This window comes from Camponotus floridanus, unplaced genomic scaffold, assembly GCF_003227725.1.
Source record: "Camponotus floridanus strain SB8 unplaced genomic scaffold, Cflo_v7.5 scaffold25, whole genome shotgun sequence".
NCBI lineage: Eukaryota > Metazoa > Arthropoda > Insecta > Hymenoptera > Formicidae > Camponotus > Camponotus floridanus.
The window spans coordinates 897,800-920,271 of NW_020229381.1; the positions used below are offsets into that span (position 1 = coordinate 897,800).

The following is a 22,472-nucleotide window of genomic DNA, read 5'->3' on the forward strand; positions in this document are numbered from 1 at the left end:
TAACACGACGCAATAGAGCTCTGACGAATTCAACGCACATGCGAGCTAATGCGTTGAAACGCAGGAATAGGAACATAGGGGTGAGAAACTTGTCACACGCGTGTAAATAAGGCGTAATGTATGGGGCTTAAACTGTGAGGCCGCGGGCCCGGGGATTACCTCCCCTTTCCCTCCAGCCCTTTGCGCAAGCCGCGCACGCACCCTTTCCCCTTCGTAAATGGAATGCAAAGTACATTCGTGCGTAAATCATGCGATAGAAACGGCTCGGTAATCCATTGCCCGCGGCGCCGGCCGGCGTAAATCGAGAAGATTGTGACAATGATTCAACGCAGGTTTATGGCACTCCGTGTAATTAAGTCGTATCCGAATGGTATTACGCATGCAAACGTCGCGCTGAATTCGCGTTCGCGCACCGTCGCCGCTTGCGGATGTAATCGGATTGTCCCGGGGAATTCTATGCCCGTTGTAAGTTTCCTTCGCATATTTGTCCGCTGTATCATTTTTTTTTATTCTTTTTTTCCTCTCGTTAACTTAATGTCGTACGACGAGGGTTAATTTTTCGCCACGTGCGAAAAATTGCCATACGCGCGTTATTTGTGACGCAATTAAGCGCCCATCTATGTTCTTGTCCTGCGAAAGAATATCTAGACATCAAAATGATTTTGTGCTAAGCAATTTTTTTTTTTTTTTTTTATTTAAGCTTGCTTTTTATCATATGTGTATGTGTAAAAATTATACAATTTTTTGACGAAACTATCTTATTTCTTTCATTATTTTCTTATAATTACAAAAGCAATATATTAATTATATATTAAACTTATTTAATAAACTTTTAACTTAAATCATAAAAAATTATATTAGAGAGTGTAATATTACAATAATAAACCTATCAATCAATGAACAATAATTGATACACATATGCACAACAATAATAAATAACACATATATATATGTTTATATTATTATAAAATGAAAATATTTCTGCAATCTCTTTCGTGTAAAATAGTCTAGGAATAGTTTCTTTTTTCGAATTTGGCGAAATTTTTAGGATTCGATGAATTGCAGCAGATTTCTTATGTGAGATGTCGACGATATCAAATATTAAAGTCTGGCATAAAGCCTGTCTTACGGCTTATCTTTTTTTCCACTATCTTTATCACTATCGTTAACTCTCGTTAATGTTCTCTTTCTTTTTTAACAGATGGGGGCGAACTGACTCGTGAAAGCAGAGCATGAATTCTCCCTACGAACCTTGTAAGGGGTAAGTCTACAGACAATTTTTAATTTGACAAATACATAATTTATAAAGGACTTCTCTTAATCCTGCTTATGACTTTAATGCAAACATTGAAGGGTTTTGAATCATGGATCTCGAATAAATTATGTATATCGGGGAATTTTTAATTTTTTGCGAAAAGATATTTTTCGATTGAGCGACATGTTTCTCGTGCAAAAACTTTAAACTATGTTATTAAATCTAGCGTTATTATTACGTGAAATATAACTTCTGCAATAACAAGAGTGTTGAAACGACAAACTTCGATTAATTGCTTCGAACGTGTTTTTTGAAAAGTTTCTACGTCCTTTACAATAACTTTTATTTTTGATGTTAGTTCCTACATGTGTTGAGCAATGGATTTTTTGCGTATTTTTTAACATTTATACGACGGTTGCCCATTAACTCTCTTTATTTCAGATTTAAGCACTCTTATGTACACATTGTTCGGAACTTATTTGCAATTCTACCGGCATCAACTTCCGCCTGGAGTCATACTTTTTAAAGTAGCTTTAAATATGCGTCAGTTACTGTGAAATTTATCTCACTTTGTGCCGTATTCTCGTAATATATTTTCATGATACGTTCAAAATTAAAACCTCATTAACAAAGTCAAATTTCAATTTAAAATTTTCTTTAGAATATATACTCTTAGCGTCATTAAGGAACGGAAATAAGAAGTCTAACAAAGACCTTAATACAGGGCTGATGGCAAAAAGCGAACTCGTAGTACGCGAAACTGTCACGAAATTAACCCATTTAAAAGTGCCGACTATCAGATGCAAATTACAATTTTTGCATCTTTAACAAGGCATCGTGGATTTCGACGGGAACAATTTTCGCAACAAAGTTTCGAAAATAAATAAAACTGTTTTCTCGCTCGCGAACGGTAGCACGGACCATATTCATGTTTTATCCTTAGTCTAGTTCGTAATGGGTATTGTACTTTTAATAGAAATTTTGTACTTTCAATGCTAACATAAGATTTATCTAATGTACGTTTAGTATTTGTATTAGTTTCGTACTAGTTTTGCACGCATGCGAATGAGAGAGAGAAAATTTTTCCTTTATAAAAAAAAAATTTATTCAAACATGCAAAAAAAATTTGTTCAAACGTGCAAAAAAAAATTATTCAAACGTGCAAAAAAAATTTGTTTACAGAGAGAAAACGAATTTCGGATAATGTGCGTAATACTTGATACGTCGCGTAATTCGCTATGTGAGAATAAATTCATCGAGAATCAATATACACATTTTGTAGATTAATATTTATCGAAATAACTATACTTCTTCTTCCCTTTTCCTCTCTCTCTCTCTCTCTCTTTCTCTCTCTCGCTTTATAGAAGTGCGTTGTAATTCTCATAAACTAGCACGTTATCGAATTAATGCGACCTGTATCAACGATGATACGCAAGTTTGCGTAAACATTTTGACACCGCTGAGAGTGCACAATTCCAAATTGTACAGCGACCTGGCGATAAGAGGAACGCGCCCCTTTCATCACAAACGAATATATCCGAAATTCGAAGTGGCGGGTGCAAGGACACATCTGGATCTTCAACAACTCGTGCTGTTGACACAGTCGTATCTTGCGTCTGCTATTCCCAAATGGCACCAATGATCTAAATTATCAATCATTTGCCATTAGTGGCACAAACTTCTCCCCCGAGACACGAGAGATGTACGTATTCAAAGTTTATGTTATCGTGAAGTTAGCTAATCCTATAAAATAACTATATTCCGATAGAAAGAAACTAAAATTCAGAATATTGCAATTGTATACTGAGTGATTTTATTGGCAGAATAGGCGATTATAATACGCGCGTGAAAAGTAATTTCAAAAACACTATTAACGCCTACTTATATAATGTCCTTTTCGTTTTAAAAAGTTAAAGGAAAGTTTTGAAGAATATCCGCGTTTCATAAATTGATTCTCTTTTAAAGATGGCCTAACAGGATTGACATGAAGTTCCACTCCTTATTCGCGATCCCCTTTAATTAAAGGTTTACGATGCATTCCCCTTCATTACGCGACGCATCGTGTCGGAACTCCCTCTGAGGGAATAGCAGTTCAAATTGCATGCAGTTACGCAATTACAAGGGTTAAGACGTTATCCTTAACGAGAATCCTCAAACTGGTCATTTAGTTCCCGACATAACGTTAAAGGCGATAGGTCGCGCCTTTCAGCGTTTTAAGGTGTTGACACAACGACTTCTATTTCGCAAATCACGACGTCTTTCTTGTATTCGCATTATAGCACTTTGCTTTTACAGCTGCTTCTCTCTTTCTCTTCCTCATTTCGTTCATTGTTATGTCAGCGTGTCGTCACCGGAAACAGCATGGGTTGACCCACATGCAACAACAATGCTTGCCGTCGACTAGCTGCAACGACCACATCGATCGTAGCTCTAGCTAAAGTTGCCTGGTGCGGCTTTGACTTCTCGTTCGCTATCCCCTCTGCCCCTCCCTCTCACCCCCCGGTATCTCTCCCTTTTCCGCTTCTCTTTGCCTGGTATATCTGTGTTTAGCCGTCCGTGGCTTTCTCTTTCCCGATAATGTTGAGCCTCCTTTGCTTAAGCAGTTTCCGGCACCGTGCAAACAGTTCCGGAGTTGATCGGACGGAGCGATTTCTTAGCGAATCTTTCCCGGATCGATCAATATCGTCGCCCGAGGTGAAATTCTGCTTTGAATTCAGTCGACCGTGTCCTAGGGAAGTGCGGACGACGAAGCGCGATTTGCTTGCCCGGAATTAAAATGCGCGCTCTGTATTTGCGGCAAAATGATAAAACGAATTTGTATTCTACGCCGCATTAATTAAACTGCATTTCATCGCGTTGAATATCATCGTGATTTCTCGACTCAATATGCGCTCGATTCGAAGAATCACGCGTGCTATTTGCCGCTACTTTATATGCATATCTCAGGAAAGGTTTACGGATTTCTTGAAAAATTTCTTTCAAGTTCTTGAAAGTTTGGCGTTTCTCGATAGTTATTCAAGTTGTCAATTCACCCTTTATTCGGAGATATGTAAATTTATATTTTATTATAGCAATATTGATGCACATTTACTTCAAATGTATTGTAGATGGTTCAGAATGGATGGTACGAGTGGGAGGAATGCATAAGTGGTCCCGAAATTTCACCCAAAATTTTAAACGCATCTTTGCAGTACATCGGTTGCTCGATAACATCTTGCTTTATATGCAACGCGAGATGCGTTCTGAAATATATAACTTTATTTTATTGCGATACGAGGGCGGAATATATCGCGATGAATATGAAACGAATCTGAAACTAACGTAATAATAAGCGAATTCACGTGCATCGGAATTACAAATTAGCTACTAATTATTGGTTTATTATAAACTTCGAATAATTTACTCGCATTTAGAAAATGAGAAATCCTAATTTCGAGTTTAGATACTTCATTATTCCGATACGAAAGTTTAATCTGAAAACGTGACAGTTTTAATATTCCGTTTTACCGATTTGCATAATCGGAAAATTCATTCCTAATAATTTGCAAAACGCCTGTGAAACAGAAAGTACATAAACTCTATTGTCTCTGGGATAATAAAGATTTCTTTTATCGAACACAATTAATTTTTTACAACGTTATAGTGATAAAAAATATAAAATTTTCTATATTTATTATTTGATTATTCAATACTTCTCTTGTGAAAGCTCATTATATATTCAGGTACTCAAAGGACACCAAATTCTAAAATACAAGATAACAGTACTGTCTCATTACGATTCAACTAAATTTGCTTCCTTGCACCTTTGGCTGTTGAGCACGATCGTGAATAGACATCTCGAGTAACAAAGCTGTTTTCGAGAAGGCTTCGTTAGCGTCGGAATCGGTTTGATTCTCATCGTGCTTCTGATTGTCTGAAGTCTTCGCTTTTCTGCATAGATGAGTAATATCGCTTAAAATGTAACGCGACTTTAGCGTCCACATTGATAATGACGTAAGATTGAGTAAAAAATTATAGGCCTATTTTAGCTTTAGTATAATTTTGTTTTCGATTTTTTTATGCCGGAAAAATAATAAATCGCAAAATATAACTGCTTGACGTGCGAAACGTCGGTTAATATGTCGGTGTGTAAGTAACTTTAATCGCGCCAGGATTTAACACTCGTAAAGTGGATCGATTTCGTTATCTCAGTGACGGTTCTACCTTTTTGGAAGAGAGCTTCGCTTGCTTTCTTCTTCTCTGGACGTCTTATCGGTCGCGCGTTTACGTGTCGTCGAATTAAATTCCAGATAATGCGCCAGATAAATTTGCTACCCCTGCTGTCGGTGCTGCTCGTTCGCCCCAGCGAATTTATCGTCCGCATTAATTTGACATTTAATTTTCCGCGACGCGTATTTCCGACACCTCTGCAATCCGCCGTTGATACGTTCCGAGTGAAACGTTGCGCTCCAGAATTATTTGTCGCGAGATTTCGTCGCCGACAATTTGTTTGTCGTGCAATTCCGTTCTGTCGCATTACCGGTATAATTGACCGGAATTGCCGCAGCGTCGCCTGAATCTGTGCAAAGGGGCTCGATCAGCCTGACGCTTTCATTTATCGAGATTCTTCTCCGAGCTCTTTTTTAGATATCGATGATTGTGCTGCGTCGATTGTATTCTCGAGTGCAGGAATATTTATGAGGGTCATTTGGTTATCGCCGTAAATATTGAAATTTATTGCAAGAGAATAGCTAGGCTGGAACAAAGATAGTATTTATTGTTCACGTATTATAATTTACTTTTTTTTTAGATCCGAGGATGATATTAAGAAGACAAGTACTTAATTCGTATAAAATATCTTAAGAAACATACGTTTAGGTAGGCTAAAGCAGAAGTTATTTGAGAAATATTTTAAACAAATTCATAATTAAAAAATAGAATAATTCTTTTAAAAAATGTTTCTCAAATTGTTAGGTTCAATCTGTGTATCTTTTTCGAAAAAGACTTTATCTAATTAAAAGTATGTAAATTTAATTTTACAATTTAATTTTACAGTGCGAAAATTTAATTGTAGTGTAATAGACGCGTATTGCAACAGGAGGAGCATTAGTTAATCAATTTTGTTCGATACAAAAGCACTGTTCTTCTTTTGAAATCCGTGCACGTATACACATGCGACACACGGCTGCGCTTCAACGCCGTTGTTCGTCGGCCAATTGTCATTTTAATTAAGTTTTTAAGCGTAAACGAGCGCCTCTCCGGTTGCGAAATCAAAACTATCTCCGTCCTTGCCACGATCGCGATGTAAAAAGCTATCACGAGAGGATGAACTCGGAACTTTGTGTAAATGTAGCACTCGCGAGCTCCCCGGGTTGTGGAATTCACCGAAACGGAACTCTGTCCCGACGAAGGCACGTCCCTGTGAAACGATCACCGCGATTCGAAACGTGACTTGGGAGCCGAGGAAAGCTGTCGATAGAAGCTACCGCTCGACGTTCTTTAAATTTTCGATACTTTTCGGACGTTGATGCGCTCGCCGCTTAATCTTTCCTGACGTGATGGAACTGATGCGGCTGCTACGTGTATGTAGGAGAATGGCGCGCGATTGATAAAATGTTACGTGTTGCTGATTATAGCTTCGAATAGATATGCAATAGAATGCCTGATGTGATTAAAGATATTTAAATAACGTTGAAATTATCTTTCAGCTTGATTACAGTTATTTGAAGGGTGCAATAAAACGCAAAGATAGATTGTTGGTAAATAGATCGTCGATTGAAAAATAAATGGTTATTAATAAAATTCTAAAAGAGAGATATCAAAAACGAAACGGAAATTACGCTCGAAGTTGTTTCATCGTTTTTGCCTTTCACGAATGGCTGCAGATGCGAGATACATTTTATGTTAGGTAAATTACGCGCAGGACTTGCTGTAATTAAAAATCTGATTGAGACTTATTTAGCAAGAGCAACATCGCTGGGAATAAATTTCGCGCTGTTATTCCGGTTCTTCAGCGACCGGAAATTCAGTGTTGCACTATATAAAGCTTTAGTTGAAAGGCACTCCATGGCTCGTAAATAACAACGTTATAATCCGCGAGAAACAAGAGTGAGAAGTAAAAGCGATGTAGGGGATGGATTTTGTCTGGCATAGCCAAGACTTGCGCGTATTATTTACGGCGACGTGCTACGAGTGCCAGGAGTATTTTTTCTTCCGTTACACGCGCTGGCTCTCGTTGATCTCCTTCGCAACCTTTATACTTCTCCAGCCGCCGTTCTTTATCTTTTTGGTCTCGCTCTTTCCCATCCCATGTCGGGTCAAATCCTACTTTATCGCATTTTTCAGAATAAATGAGGAAGCAACGAAAGCAAAACGCGAAAAGCGCCCCGAAAATGGAAGAAAAGAAGAAGAACTAATGGTTCTTCTAACATGAATTAGTATCGGGTGGATTCTACTACAGATGACGTTTCGTGTAAATGAAGCAGCTGGCAAAACGAAAATATAATAAAAGAGACTTATAAGAACTCGAAGTAATTGCGAGATAACAAAATGACAAAAAACATGAACATTTCTCTTGATTAGATATTAAATATAATTGATTAATAAGAATAAGAAAATGAGATTTCCAATTGCATTTGGGGATCTTATTTTCGCAATTGGACGTAATCGTTATCCGCGATATCTCCTCTCAACTTCGGTAAAGATAAAATGAGTTCTTACAATATCCATTTGGCGTTTTCTGAATTCGATCATACTTAAATCGAATTGTTGTTGAAGGAATCCGCGAAGAAAGTGGTTCCGCAGAAATATAGTCGATGATGGAATCGCCGGAAAACGAAGGTAGGAAGGAAATGGCGGCATGGCAGCGATATTAAATTACATTGCAGATGGGAACTTCCCTCCGTTGGGATCTAAAAGGCTACCGTTCACCGGATTATATCTCCTACGAAGACGTGATTTTGCGGCGCGAGATTAATATCTCTTTGATTATCGATAAGATTAGTTACAAGACGGCGTAAATTATACCCTGGGTTGGGGGAACCGAAGGAGATTCATCAACAGTCGGTTATCCAGTTTATGTCAACACTGTAATTGTTACCTATCCTACCCCAGCGTATAATTTACGTCGTCTTGTAACCAGTATCCCTAATATTGATCATTTTTATCTACCTCTAAAAATCAGATTAGATTGAGTTTAATATGCTTATGAATTTCATTTAAAACGGTATAATAATCTTTATAATTAAAGGTGATAAAACAATCTTGTGTAACTGTCTTACTAAAAATGATATTTGCATGAACTTCTTATTTTTCCTTCATTATATAGAATAATCGTCCATAATTTAATTCGAGTTATATCGTTATCGAAACTCTAAAATATTATCGATCACGGCGTTTTACTGCAAGAGAGGGAAATAAACTTTATAGGAACGATTACGTTCAACCGAATGCAAATAGCGTTTCGAAACTAAAAAGTTTTTATCTAGTTTATACCCCTGGAGGGTAGTGTAAGACGTCTGGAAGATTATCCACACCCGAGAACGCAATGAACTCGAAAAGGGTTAAGACCAGTTTCGAAATCATCCACGAAGTAGGACACGCTCGTTAGGCGTTCGATTGATTTACAGCTCATTCCATGTATTCCGACTTCCGCCTCTTCCTCATCGCTATCTTTCTGTTATTTTCTTTTTCTCCCAGGTGGAAAGAATTGGAACTCGAACATCCTTTTATTGTCGGTACATACAAAGGAAAAAGTCCCGAAGAACAGTGTTACGTTTTGGCAAACGACACGTTCTCACAGGTTTTTCGCTGAGCATTTCTCGAATTTTTTGCAACAGCATGTAATGTATACTATGTATATTTCGCTTCAACTCTACAAAGGACCATTTCAAAAGTTTTTAAAGTCCTCCATACTTGTTTTTAAGCTTAGCGAGAGAAAGAAAGAGGGAGAGAATAAAATAACTTTTTCAATTGCATTCTATCTTTTAAATATCTAATTATATTATATAGTCTATTTAATCCTTAATCTTATCTGGCGATACTTTTAACGAGATTGTACGATATACCAATATTGTGGAATGCATTTTAAAAAGCCATTACAGGACAACTTTTTTCTGTATTTCTTTTGTATAAACATCAAAAAGATGTCAATTGCTTTTAGACACACGAGTATAAACACGCGACTGAATCGGTTTGTGTGCCTCCTGTAATTTATTTTAATGATGTACCGGAGTTTTGAGGAACAACGGAGCGTGTGCTCGTAAGTGTACACACGACCGCAAACCGAGTTCCCGTGTAACGAATCCATCGGCATTGACGTTTCGCCCGCGCTACCGCAGATGCGAACTTTAGTTTATACGCGCACGTATATATCGGACGTAACGTTAAAGTAGCTGCGATTAATGTGAGGTCCAGTCATTTTTCACACCACTGTCCCGCGCTCGGGTTGCACATTCCGGTCGTTGCAACGCGAACTTTGCAATTTATAATGTCGTAGATGACGATAGATATAGAAATACTATATTTACGTTAGATTTTCCGAGAGGTGATTGCGATCTGTTAAAATAAATTGTATGACATCAAATTTGTGAGAAATGAGGAATTTTCTTTTCGAAAGATTTATTAATTGAAAATAACTAAATTTAAAAATTAATCCTAAGAAATTGAACTAAATAAAATATCAAGAAAATAAAGTTTGTAATTTTAATACAATGCTTTAATTTAATTGCGATATTTTAATCTTTCTTCTTGAAATATATAGACTTTATTGTACAATTATTGAGATTTTTATCGCTATTTTTATCTCTTTTGTCACAATAAATCACGGTCATTTTCGCTGAACATTAAACTAAATTCCAGCAATTTAAATGCTTTAAAGATCACGATTACGTAAATTCAAGTAACTATACTCTTCGTCGGTCACATTCGAAACTTTATGCGGTAAAATAACGGAGTCACCAAAAGTTCGGTGTCGCCACGAAGCGAAGTTAGCAAATTCACTCCTGGAAATGCGGATAATTTTACTGCGAGGCCCCCGACCATGGAAATTCAGATTCGGAAGTGTTCTTCGAGAAAGATTTATTTGTTGCGGCTTTATTGTGTCGCTCGCGGTAGCTGCTTGGAAACCTTGTCGAGAGATCACACAAGGAAGCCCTTCGTCGAAATACGATTCGCCATTGTCGCTTAAAATCATCTTCTTCTTGAAAACACACATGTTCCTTTATATTTATATTCTTAAGCGTATATATAAACTATGTATCTATAAGCTTGATTTTAAAATTGAATTAATTTGAACAGTTTATCGGTGGAATCACTCTTATTTCAAGCATTACAGAAAGGATTATAAAATTACTTACTTATTAATAAAATCAATAAGTGGATGATTTTTGCATAATTTGATTTTTCAGTTTGTAATCTGACGAATTTCTTATAATTAGTTACGTTAAAATTACATTATAATTCACTTATTTGCTATAATTTTTTATTATACGATTTTATAATGCATCAACCGAAGGAAAAAACAGAGATATTAATTCTTATAAAATATTTTTTCTTACGAAAAATTTTGAAGAGAAGTTTATTTAATGAATTTAAAATTTAATTGATCAATAGAGCGAATTTTACAATTTAATATTTCGTGAATCGGCTTATTATGCTTTATGTAAAAACTAATATGTAAAGCACATTATCAAACTATATATTAAATGGATGCAAACCGTGTGGGCAGAGATCAAATATTCATGATCGGATTAAAAACACGATTTAAAATAGGATTTAAAAAATGATGCATTTAATTGTTATATGGATATATGTGATGGTAGAATACGCATCGTTAGTTTAATAATTGCTTTAAAATAATCCGATTTAAGTAGAAAATCGATTCAATAATCTGATGGGATAACGCACATCGTTTCAATGCCAATATAATTTTTCACGTAATAATTTGCATGCAGAATGCGTAAAAGTTAAAAGATTTCGTCTTTAAGCATCTGTATATATTTAACTAACTTGAATTAAACGTGAGTTCAAGCGATATTCGCCGCTCGCGAACTTCCGTTCGTTCACATTCACTTGAGACGAGAGTTCCAAAGTTTGCCGTTGTAATAATTAAAAAACTTTGAACTTAAATATCAGAGCATTATTGAATGATGTAGGGTATCGACTTTTCTATTATCTACTTTCCATATTACATTTTTCTCTCTTTCGACAGAACATATTATACTTAAATTGCATCGGCTACATGAGCTAGATATTTTTTATTTTGATAATATTACTATATTATTGACTGATACTTGCTGCAATAATGTACCCACAATTTATTGTATCCACGTTCTGTGAATTTTATGAACATTTATATATTGTACATGATTATTTTTTTTATTTTAATAAAGTAAATTAAATTCTATCAACGCGCAAGGAGCTTAAATATTCTAGAAAATTTATTTAAAAAATCGATCGAGATTTATTTATATATTAATTTAAAATTAAATTTACATTTCTTCGCAACGAATATTTTTAATGTGATAGTATGACTAATTTTTACTTATCATATAATGTAATATAATTTGTTATGGTATTATCTTATGTGAAGAAAGAAAAGTAACCATTTTTTATAAAAATCGTTTATGCGTAGTCATGCCGAAGTTTAAAGCTGACGTTACGTTATGCAGCTATAAAGCTTCTTGGGCACGTACAAACATGCTCGAATGCATTCTCCTAAAAAAAACGCCAGCAATGCTATTCACACGTGCTCCTAATAAAGTATTGTATGCGGAATTTAATGCTTTGCGCGAGTTTCTTTCATCTATAAGCGTCACATTAGCATGATAAAGTAGTGCGAGTCAGCGGCAAAAGCGACGATTCGCGCTTTTACTACGGGAAAGAAAATAACAAACGTATCGGTGATCTACTTTAAAATTCATTATCGGAAATTAACATGGATCGGTAAATATTGCTCTTCAACGTTGCGATTACGGCTTATCGGAATTCATCATCAATTATCATCCCGACGACATTTGTTAATTAATGTGCTATTTTTATTACATTTCAATGAAATGTATGTATAATAACTCTTTTATTAAAGAACGACACAATCACGAAGAACATTTTCATAGCTTTTTTATCTTTTATTTTCTCGATTTAAACATTTTCACAGAGAATTTCGCGTTTTCACCTTTTTGCAGAAGTACTATCATTGTTGTTTCTATTGTTTTACTTTGTCTATTTAAAAGAAAGAAAAAGAGAAAAAGAAACTTGAAAATGCTGAGACTAAAGTTTAGAGCTGAACTTATCCTCTATGCGTATTAATTTATAAAATTTTAATACTTGAAACTTTTGACATTTATGACTTGACTTTTCGATATTTTACAATTGATCCTCTCTCTTTCTCTTTCTCTTTCTTTTTCTTTTCTTTATCACAAAACAAATTATTGTCTGAATTTCTTCGGTTTTACAACGCATATATATATATATATATATATATATATATATATATATATATATATATATAGCAATACATTTCATTAATGTGGTATGTATATAATTTCACACAACTTCATTTATTACGCGGCGATGAAATTTAATGAGTCTAACCAATGCAATTATTTCATCCGTTCGCATCGGTGTCGGAGCATTTTTTAAAATAATGATTTAACTCACACTTTTGGTTAATTAATCTACCTAGTGCGTTTCAATATCAAACATAACAAATTTGAGGCCGATCGAATTTTGGCACGAGTTAAATTGAATAATATTATTGGGTATGCTTTTTTTTGAGGATTTTAGTGAATCCGCTAATTGACATGATCCAATTAACAGTGTCGGCAGTCAGTTATAAATGAATAGTTACGCTAGGACAAATGATTGTCGAAGTGGCATTTGAGTCGAAATTAAACTAACACATTTGGCGCTTTGGATCTGTTTGCACGACGTTATCGCGCGAGTTTCCGCACGAATAATGTGATTAATGTTCTACGCGCGGTGCGGAAAAAGCAGCATAGCACTCTGCGCGTGATACCCGACAAATTTATTTTATACATTTTCTACTGGGCGCGTTCGACGTAACGTGCTCGTTCATTCGTGCGAATTCCAAATAAATTTATCTGGAATGTTTTCGATCGATGCACATATAAGAGCGACATATAAATATCACATTAAATATCTAAAGTATTTTTCTCGCATAATCTCAAATGAGAGAGTTATTTTTTCCATTTTTTACATGTTGAACATTTTATTTACATCAATTTAGATACAACATCAGCGCACATAAGGCTAGTGCATATAATAATAAATCAAAGTACCGTAATGCAATCTTGTGCAAGAATCTTCAAAGTTGCGTGAAACGCGCACGCTCTTGTAAATGTCACCTCGAAACACGCGATATCGCCCTTTTTTCCTTCGAGGCAACTTTCCGCGGGATGGAAATAAAAGTCTCATAACGAGCGAAGTTAGACGGTGCGCGCGGGGGGAATAAGTATTCCCGTCCTCATATGTCACCATAATACGAGCTCCGCATGGAGACATTTGGACAGCTACGTATCCGCCTGTCTGTGCGCACGGGGCACCTGTGTCCCACCTCTGTCGCTAAAGCCGAGTCTCCGGGCTTCCCGTTTCTTTTTCCTCTACGAGTCGCGACGGAAGGCACGGCAGTTTTGTAAAGTGAAACACCTGCGCGAACAGCACGTACGCGGGCGTATGAGAGTTCATATACATTTGGTAAGAGAGGAACTAGGGAGGGATGTTAGGAGGAGACTTGGAACACGGCATTCGTTCCTCTCCTCGCGCCGAAACCTATCTCGACGTACGCCAGCATATATTACAGCCACGATTACGGTGGCAGTTGTTTATTGCTCGTGAAATTCCGCTTGTTATGCGTGTTGCAGCATAACTCGAGTTGTATCTTTCGGACGTGACAACGTACGGGGTATTCGGGTAGAAACGCATAAGGCTAATTGTCGCACTCGATTGCGATGACAAGTTGTCGTTATTCTCTATATCTATAGTTCTATATCAATCTAACTATATCAATGTTAAATGTAATCGAATAGTTTACAAACAATTTAGTAAAGAGAATTGATAGAGCTCTCGTTGATCCCGCGAAATATTGTTTAATTTCGGATCACGATCGGACTCTCGTTCAACTGCAACTTGTTACGACCGCAAATGCATTAAAATCGCACGAAAGATTAATTGTGGCAAATTTACTTTCAATCAAGAGATTATTTTTATCTCTTTCATATATTGATAGAATAGTACATTTGCTATCGTTTTGTTGCATTATGCTGTGGCATGATTCAATTTCATTGGACCTTGTAATTATTCTAGCCCGAAGGCTTTTGGTCCGATCATGCGGTTTAACCGTATGAATAATCTCGATACGTACCCACAAATGCGTTGGAAACTATCTCCATAATTACGTTTCTTGCGAATTGTTTCCCATTAACCTTTATTGAATGAATTTTAATACATAGAATCGGCTTATTTGTTCAACGATCGGACCGCAGTAGTATGTACATACATTCGTAACAATTCGCATTACGTCAATTAATTAATTAGCCTCGTTACTTTTATACATCTCGCGCTTTCTTGTCAAATTATTGGAATATAATTGATTTTATCGACGGTAATTACAGTGTCAATGTTTAATCGCATCGTGAATAATTGTCAAAGAATTATAAAGCAGAGGAGATTTCTTTTAAAAAAAATATGAACACACGTGCTAAAAATTAATGTCAGTAAACGAAAAGGAATGTGGAAGCTGAAACATCTGATCTCGTTAAAACACGAGGGAAGTTCTCGCGCATATATAGACGCTTATCTCTATAAATCTCTCTCTGTTTTGAAAAAAAGACTCATGCGCAGGACATTACCCAAGTCGGATACACACCATTAAAAGATTTTCCAACCCCTTTTCATCGCCCACCAGCTGCCGGCGTTCCTTACGTCGTTAATCTTCCGGGGAGAAACTCTGGGGGATTCATTAACCATTGTTGGCATTCGCCGGGTAGTTCAACAATCTTTCTATATAGGGTGTAACCTCCTGCAGTCGCGTATCCTAATACAGTTACCATGATAAACAAGACACGAATCCCGAATATAATTATATAACGCATTATATAACGCTTTCACTGCATTCCCGAGCGATTATCATTTCTAAGTTTAATGACGTATAATTTGATGCTCGTTAAAGATCGTTTTTAATAATTGAAAACATTTTCAAATCACATGCAATGATATTTAGATTACGTGAAGAAATGCAGAAACATTTTCATTCACTTGCACTTTAAACGAGCAATGAAAAAATAATGGAAGATTCCATTACACAATTCTCATTTGTACTTTTATGTGTAAAGTGGCTTCTCAAATTGCCAGAAAGCACATCACGTGGAACGTCGTCTCATTGTGCCTTTTGAAACTTTTCTCCCACATAAGCGGTAGCAGAGATTTAACTATATGAGGAGAAGAGGGAAAGGAGAGGATTCGGTATACATGCGCGTCTTTCCGTGTGTTTGTCTGTCCCAGCGACCAATGGGACTTTTGTCCAATGTCTCCTGGCGCGCATTGTGAGTCTTCTTGCTTTTGCTTCTAAGTTAACGGTCGTGAAAGAAGCGTGAAAATCGCGGAATAATCAAGTTCTCGTTGGTGCTTTCTACCCTGGTCTTTATCCGCTATACATGCACACGAGGCGTCGCGATCGTTTTCTCCAAAGTTTTATTTAGCGGCGACGTTCCGCGAGAACCACATTCTTTTATTTATTGAATCTAGTGAAACCATTCTCTTTTCATTCCCTTTCCTAACGGATGCTCGTGTTTGTAATGGTGTTTCTGCTGGCTTACCGTTCAGATTGGAGAGATCGTAAGCCATCCGAGAGAATAGCAAAGTCGAGGGAGCGCAACGACTCGGGTTACGCGATCCTTTGTGCATTCCATGGCTTTTAATTTCTTTGTTTTAAGTTATTTTCTTGTCGATTACATCTATTTTGCCTTTTTAACGCTTCTCGGAAAACGATTAATGAAACGTTAGAGTAACGCTTGAAATCAATTGCTTGTTTCATATCGCATAGCATGCAATGTGAGTTCCCTTCTTTTTATTCATTCTTATCTTTGATACTAGTAACACAAACGGAACAAAGGTTTTCTTTTATCTTATTTTCCTTTAATATATATTTCTTTTTCTTTTAATATATATCGAATCGATCACCATTTATTTCAATCGAATTGCACACGTTATATATTGCATATATAATATGTAAAATTCTCCTTTATCCTTTTACAGAGTATTTTGTAATGAATTCAATGACACTCGTGTAATTTATCGGAACATTTTTATAAATTATTTATAAGGACTTGACTCGATGCTGTGATAAAGTATACATGTTATATATTTTTCCTTGTGTATAAAAAATATTTTACACGCAATAAGATTTTGTCCACGAGACTTTTTCGATCATTTCTTAAACGAGAAAATCTTTTCGAACGTAATAGAAAAGCAACAATAGGATTATCAATAGTTTCATGCCCGGAAATTCCTTTCACGTCACATTCGTGTTCACGATACAGCGGGGTATTTTAAATTCCGTCGATGCGACGATACTCGACGACATTCAATGTTCGCGACGATTTTGGGTGACGATATCGACACTGAGTGGTCTCAGTGACTCGTGCCATGACGTTCGATAAAGTACGGTGTGCCACGTGAAATTCGGTCGTTTAATTCTGCCAAGGAGATCGACGCTGCTGCGAAAGCGGACGCTGATCTCCCGTTTGCAGGTGCAACTCTCAATTTATCTCCCCGGCGCGATGATGTCTTTCGTCAGCGGATATTACGACACCGGGCCCCGCCGGCAACATCGACGTAGCACGGCCATTCGAAGTTGCATTTTATTAGTCACGGCATCTCGCAAATTCACGAGCGTCGAACGGTTAAAACGGAGCGGTCGTAAAATTCCCGTGGAATTTCGATAGAAATTACCCATCGTGTCCTTATGCGCGTCCGCGCCGTTATTTCTCCTCCTATACTTCTTTTTCATTCGTTCCACGTGAATCCATGTGGTTCATCCCGATCAAACTATCGACTCCTTCGCGGAATATTAGATTTCGCCCGTGGGCGCATCGGGCTGTATATTAAATCCATATTCCACGGGAATTTTCGCGTTGCTCTCGCAAACGGTCATTTTATTACCGTTATACTTCTTGAGGCATGTGCGTTAGGTATGGCACTGTGGACATTATGTTCCGCGGAGATTGGATCGTGATCGACTGCGGGATTATTCCCGAGATGTGAAATATAGGTACAGGCAGTTTGCAGGAGAGATATGCGCATATATCTCACGTGGAAATTTAATTTGAAACGCGGTTTGCGTTTTACGCGGTTTCGCATTTCGGTTGAATATTGGGCGTGCATTTACTTGCACAAATATTGTACTTACTGCACGCGCGGCTCGGCACGAGTGGCGTTTGACACGCGGTCGACATCCAATTGGAATATTAAATGAAAATCTCTTCTGATAAAACTGCATTTGACAGTTAAAATTTGGACCGGGTCGTGTTTGAAGCATACATGGTCATGTGAAACGAATAACAAGGGTAACGAGTATTATAATTATTTACGATACGTTTGTATCGCGCGCGGACAAAACTTTACTACGGTTCTTTTCCCACGAGATATGATGTTTTGTTTCAAATGAAAGATTGCTATTTAGGCAGAATTTCCCTTTCATAAATCACGGGCAATTTCTTCGTTAGAATAGAACTATATAGCTCGGCGCAACCCGACGGCGACGTCGTGTCTGCTACTTTATCCGGTCTTTCTATGGAACTACCTATATTTTGATTCACCAGTAGACTGTCATTTCCATAAACCTTTCATCTCCGCATTTGTCTACGTCTGATAGATTTGTATTCGTACGTGAACAATCGTCCCTGCAAAACAATCTCTGACAAAGTTATTACAGGTATTTGAGCTTCGGATGTAATAACCGGATAAATTCGTACAACCTTATCACTGTCAGCTGAGGACGCTTTTATGTAACTGCCAAGGCAGTCGGACTGCTTTAGCGCGTAAATCTCCATTCTCTGCGAAATACGACAATGACCAGACTGAAGAGAACCACCGAACGTTTACAGAAAATACAACGAGCATTTCAGTATAATGAGCATAATATTTCAAAACTTGAACTTTATTCAAAGCTTGAACTATGTCAACATTTTTTTATTGTAATAAAGTTAATTATATCATATTATTCTCGGAGTAAACAATGCTCTTTTTCTTTTAAATCAAATGCTTTACCGCGACATTTGATTTTCCGAGATAATATGTCACGGGATTATACAGAATCTCCCTACAGAGTACGACAACTTTTTTCTCATTTGTAGAACGATATACATCATATGTTATTTTTGAAGAGAAAAATACCATTGTGTAAAATTATTGTTTTATAATTTTTACAGTATTTGATAATTAAAGTTATGTTTCTCGAGTGTGTGGATTTTGTACTACAAAAAATCACATTTAAAATACACAAGCGTGATAAAAAAGACGTATGCAACAAAAGACGCGATGCGTAATCGAGGTAGAAAAAGTTAATGGCTGTTCTGATGGCGAAAAGACCTGTTCCCGCAATATGGCGTAATGAGAGTGCGGATTTTCCGCGAAAGTTGAACGGCAGTTTTGCGGTGGCGCGCGAGATTCTAGATTAATTGTCCCTTTTTAACAGGACATACGTGCGCGTGTATGTTTGTACACACGTTGCGCTTATAATTAATATCTACGAAAGAAGTAATCCCGTCGCTCGGACAAAACTTGGTAAAAAAGCTTGTTGCGCATTGTTGGCTCTCACGCCGCGCTTATTCTGCATAATGCAATTACGAAATTTGCACCCGCTGTTCTCATTTCAAATATAACTTCAACATATGAGATTATATATAGACATTAGACGAAAATGCATTATTAACCTTGTGCATGTGCTACGGTCAATGCTCTTCAAGTATTCGAGTATTCATCTCATATTATGGGATTACATATTAAATATCCATAGCGAGGCGACATATTGCAAATAAAATAATATTACTATAACATATATGCACATGTCGGAAGTCGCCTGTTTTATTCTTGTTGCGCGAATAATATCTAAAATATACAGTATGACGTTTATATCCTCTCCTTTCTTTATATTATCCTTTTTTTCCCTCAATCACTTGTCATATTTAATTTCTGTTCAAACTATATGATATTAAATAAAATATTATATATTTGAATATATCGCACGTTGAAGGAGGAGTAGCTTTTTATATCTCGGCTCGTCTCGTGTGGAGTAAATTATCACGTATTATTGCAGGTGAATAGGCGGTTGACGAAGCGTGTAACCGAAAAGGCTCGTTTCGAACCGCGACTCGTTCTTAATTCCACCTGCAAATGGGACTCGCGACCTCCACGGGCACGGAAGGAAGTTAAAAATATGAGCATGAGATGAAGCGAGAAGAAATGCTGTAGAGCAAATGAGGTAGCTCAAACAACACGACGCTCCGCCGTGCCATCGTCTACCCTTCCATTTCCTCTCGAGGCGGTTGGTCCGTGAGGCTAATCAGGTCAGGCCGAGATCGCGTTGCTTCCTCCTCGTTTTTCGCTCGTATAAACGCCTCATCCTGCATTCCGAGCATTAATTACACTCTTACGTTCCCTTTGCCCTTTAGCCGCTGCCGTCGCCGCCATTGCTCTGACATAGCCTTTCATCTGCGCCTCCATCTCTCGCCTTGATTGGCACGATAAAGTCTATCCCGCGCGCTGCAGTCTCTCATGAATATATATTTTAAGGAATACGCGTGCATACGTAACGCATAACGTTATTCGTGCGCAAAGTTGATTACGCTTTTAACGTCTTCGCGTTTGCGCTTCGTTCAAACGCGATGCCAGCGTCTGTGTATTAAGATTTTGTTCATCACTCTTGGAGAATGCGCGAGAACTTTTCGTTGCAAACAATATGAAAGTTTTATACAACTTTGACAATTGGAAACTCGGACTCGTGTCAAGATTTATAATTCGTGCTATTAACTAGCCGGATGATGGACCAAGTGCCTGGCAAATATTCGTCTATTAATAACGCGAATTTGAGAATAGAGAAGCGGAGAGAGGTGAAAAGACTGCGGTGAATGCATCCGTAAATTGTTGATTTATTTGTCAAACTGTATGCTCTCATCACCCTACAGTCAAACACATAGATTGTTCTGTTTGTATTCGCGACATTGATAAATAAATGGGCTTTTACAGGCAATAAATAAGCTACTGGACTGGTCGCATTAATTTGGATGCTGGATAGATGGGATGTTTTTGCGGTATATCCGAGTAACATTAACGTATTATGCCGTGGAAATAATGCCTTTTCTTTTATTCATGCACATGCATCATTGTATTGACGTTTTGTCATAACGATAATACGTTTATAAAAATGATATATGTAATTATGTTATATGCTTTTCCGATATACTTTTACATTTTCCGCGAATACCTGCAGTCATCATAGTAAACAAGGACAAGCGTTTATGTATGTCTATGAATTTTTTCTCGAATATGGTTTGACTCTTTGTTTTGATGTACTCCGTAAAACAAGAGCTCGTTAATAAAAAATCTTGTTTCTCGGGAAAAAGTCACCTTATCTTATATTCTCTCGGACTGCGATGAAGACAGACGCGGCTCTTGCGCTGTCAGTCTCCTTCTTCTTCTTGTTCTTTCCACTTCCGTCTCTTCTTCTACTTCCGTTTACATTCTCATCCCTCCTGGCCATCTCCCTCCGTAGCAATGCGATCCTGCAGGGGCGTTGCAGCAGAAAGTTTTGCTGGCGCAGCCGGAACGGCTTCTCGGGCGTTTATTTTTGGATCCGGCGTCCTTACTCTCTCCAACCCCTGTCTCCGCCATCGTTTGCTAAATCCGTAATAACGATGCGCCCCGTTAGAAATACTTTTACCCTAATCTATCCCAAACGCGGAGCCGTGGCGCAATCGTGCGCGCAGAAAAGGGAGGGAATAAGATTTCTCTACAAACTTTCAACTAACTTTTCGAAAAACACATTTATACACTCGCGTCGACTTCCCTCGGTCTGGTCACTGTTTTACCGTTTCGCCACTTTCGACGCGATGCACGTGAAAACGTTTTCGCGCGCGTCGCCTTCTGTTATTCATTTCCATCGAAATTGTTTTTCGCTTTGATTTCTTTAATGATTTCTATATAGTTCGACTGTCTGTTTAAGTTTCTGACAACTGAATTTTAATACGAGTTTTCTCTGAAATCATGGTTTTAAATATTTACAAACCGTTATTTCTGACAAAAATGGACTACAATATAAAAATATTAATTACGAATCAATATAATAGTGAATTATTAATTTCTGAAAATTTCTCTGAATATATGTTTTTATGACTTTTTAAAGACTTTTTCAAATTATTAATTTCACTCATTATCGGAATATTTGATGTTTCCATTAACATTTCCGTTAATATTATATGTAATTTTGTGCATGCTTTTTTCAGTTTATCAATAAACAAAAATTAAGAACAGAAATTGATTGGATATGTTCGCATGGATTAATTTCGCGATTAATTTCGTTCCGCGACGTGTTCGCGATAATAAAATAAAAGAATAAATGCAAATGCGGGATCGTAGGACAACAAGTGGCACGATCTCGCACTATTAAGAAAACACGATGTCATAGTGCGTATAACGAGTAGGGATGACGCCGTAGGGATGGACACGGCACAAATTCCGCGGCTGATTAAAGGAATTACGCGGTAGTCGCCCCTCGTTGAAGTCCTCCCTGTCCATTTAACCGGGAGATTCTGCCACGTTGCTATTCATCGCTGCAGTAGCCAAGGCTCTCGAGCTATTCCGGAAGCGACAGGTGCCGCTTGTGTTGGGTAAGCTTCGGCGACAAGCAGACCATAATTCTCGCGGGGGAGAATGTTCATCCCCCAGAATCCTTGCGCACTTGTGGGTCCCCCTTTCAAGATATTCCCGGGAGTTTATCAGAGGCGCCGAGCGTACGATCTGTCAGAACTTTATGACGAGTACGCGTCGATGCTCTAAGATGTCGAACTTGGCACGACACGGCATCACCTCGAAGCCATTCTCGTTTTCATCTCCCAAACCATCCGCTCTTTCTCTTCGGGAGTCGCGACTCTCCGAGTTGTCTAACGCATTCGAATGTAAAACCGGAATCACAGTGATGCTGAATGTCATCGTCAAGGCTCGC

General features: G+C 37.5%; 1 protein-coding gene across 4 annotated transcripts in view; it reads left to right on the top strand.

The window, feature by feature from the left end:
• The window catches only part of LOC105256367 (TWiK family of potassium channels protein 7), a 258,014-nt gene that overhangs the window by 127,778 nt on the left and 107,764 nt on the right, over nucleotides 1–22,472 (top strand). For all 4 annotated transcript variants that reach the window (XM_025409189.1, XM_025409191.1, XM_020029104.2 and 1 more), the window contains one exon: nucleotides 1,202–1,261. The gene's annotated coding sequence lies outside the window, so the exon portion shown is untranslated. The remainder of the gene's footprint in view (nucleotides 1–1,201; nucleotides 1,262–22,472) is intronic.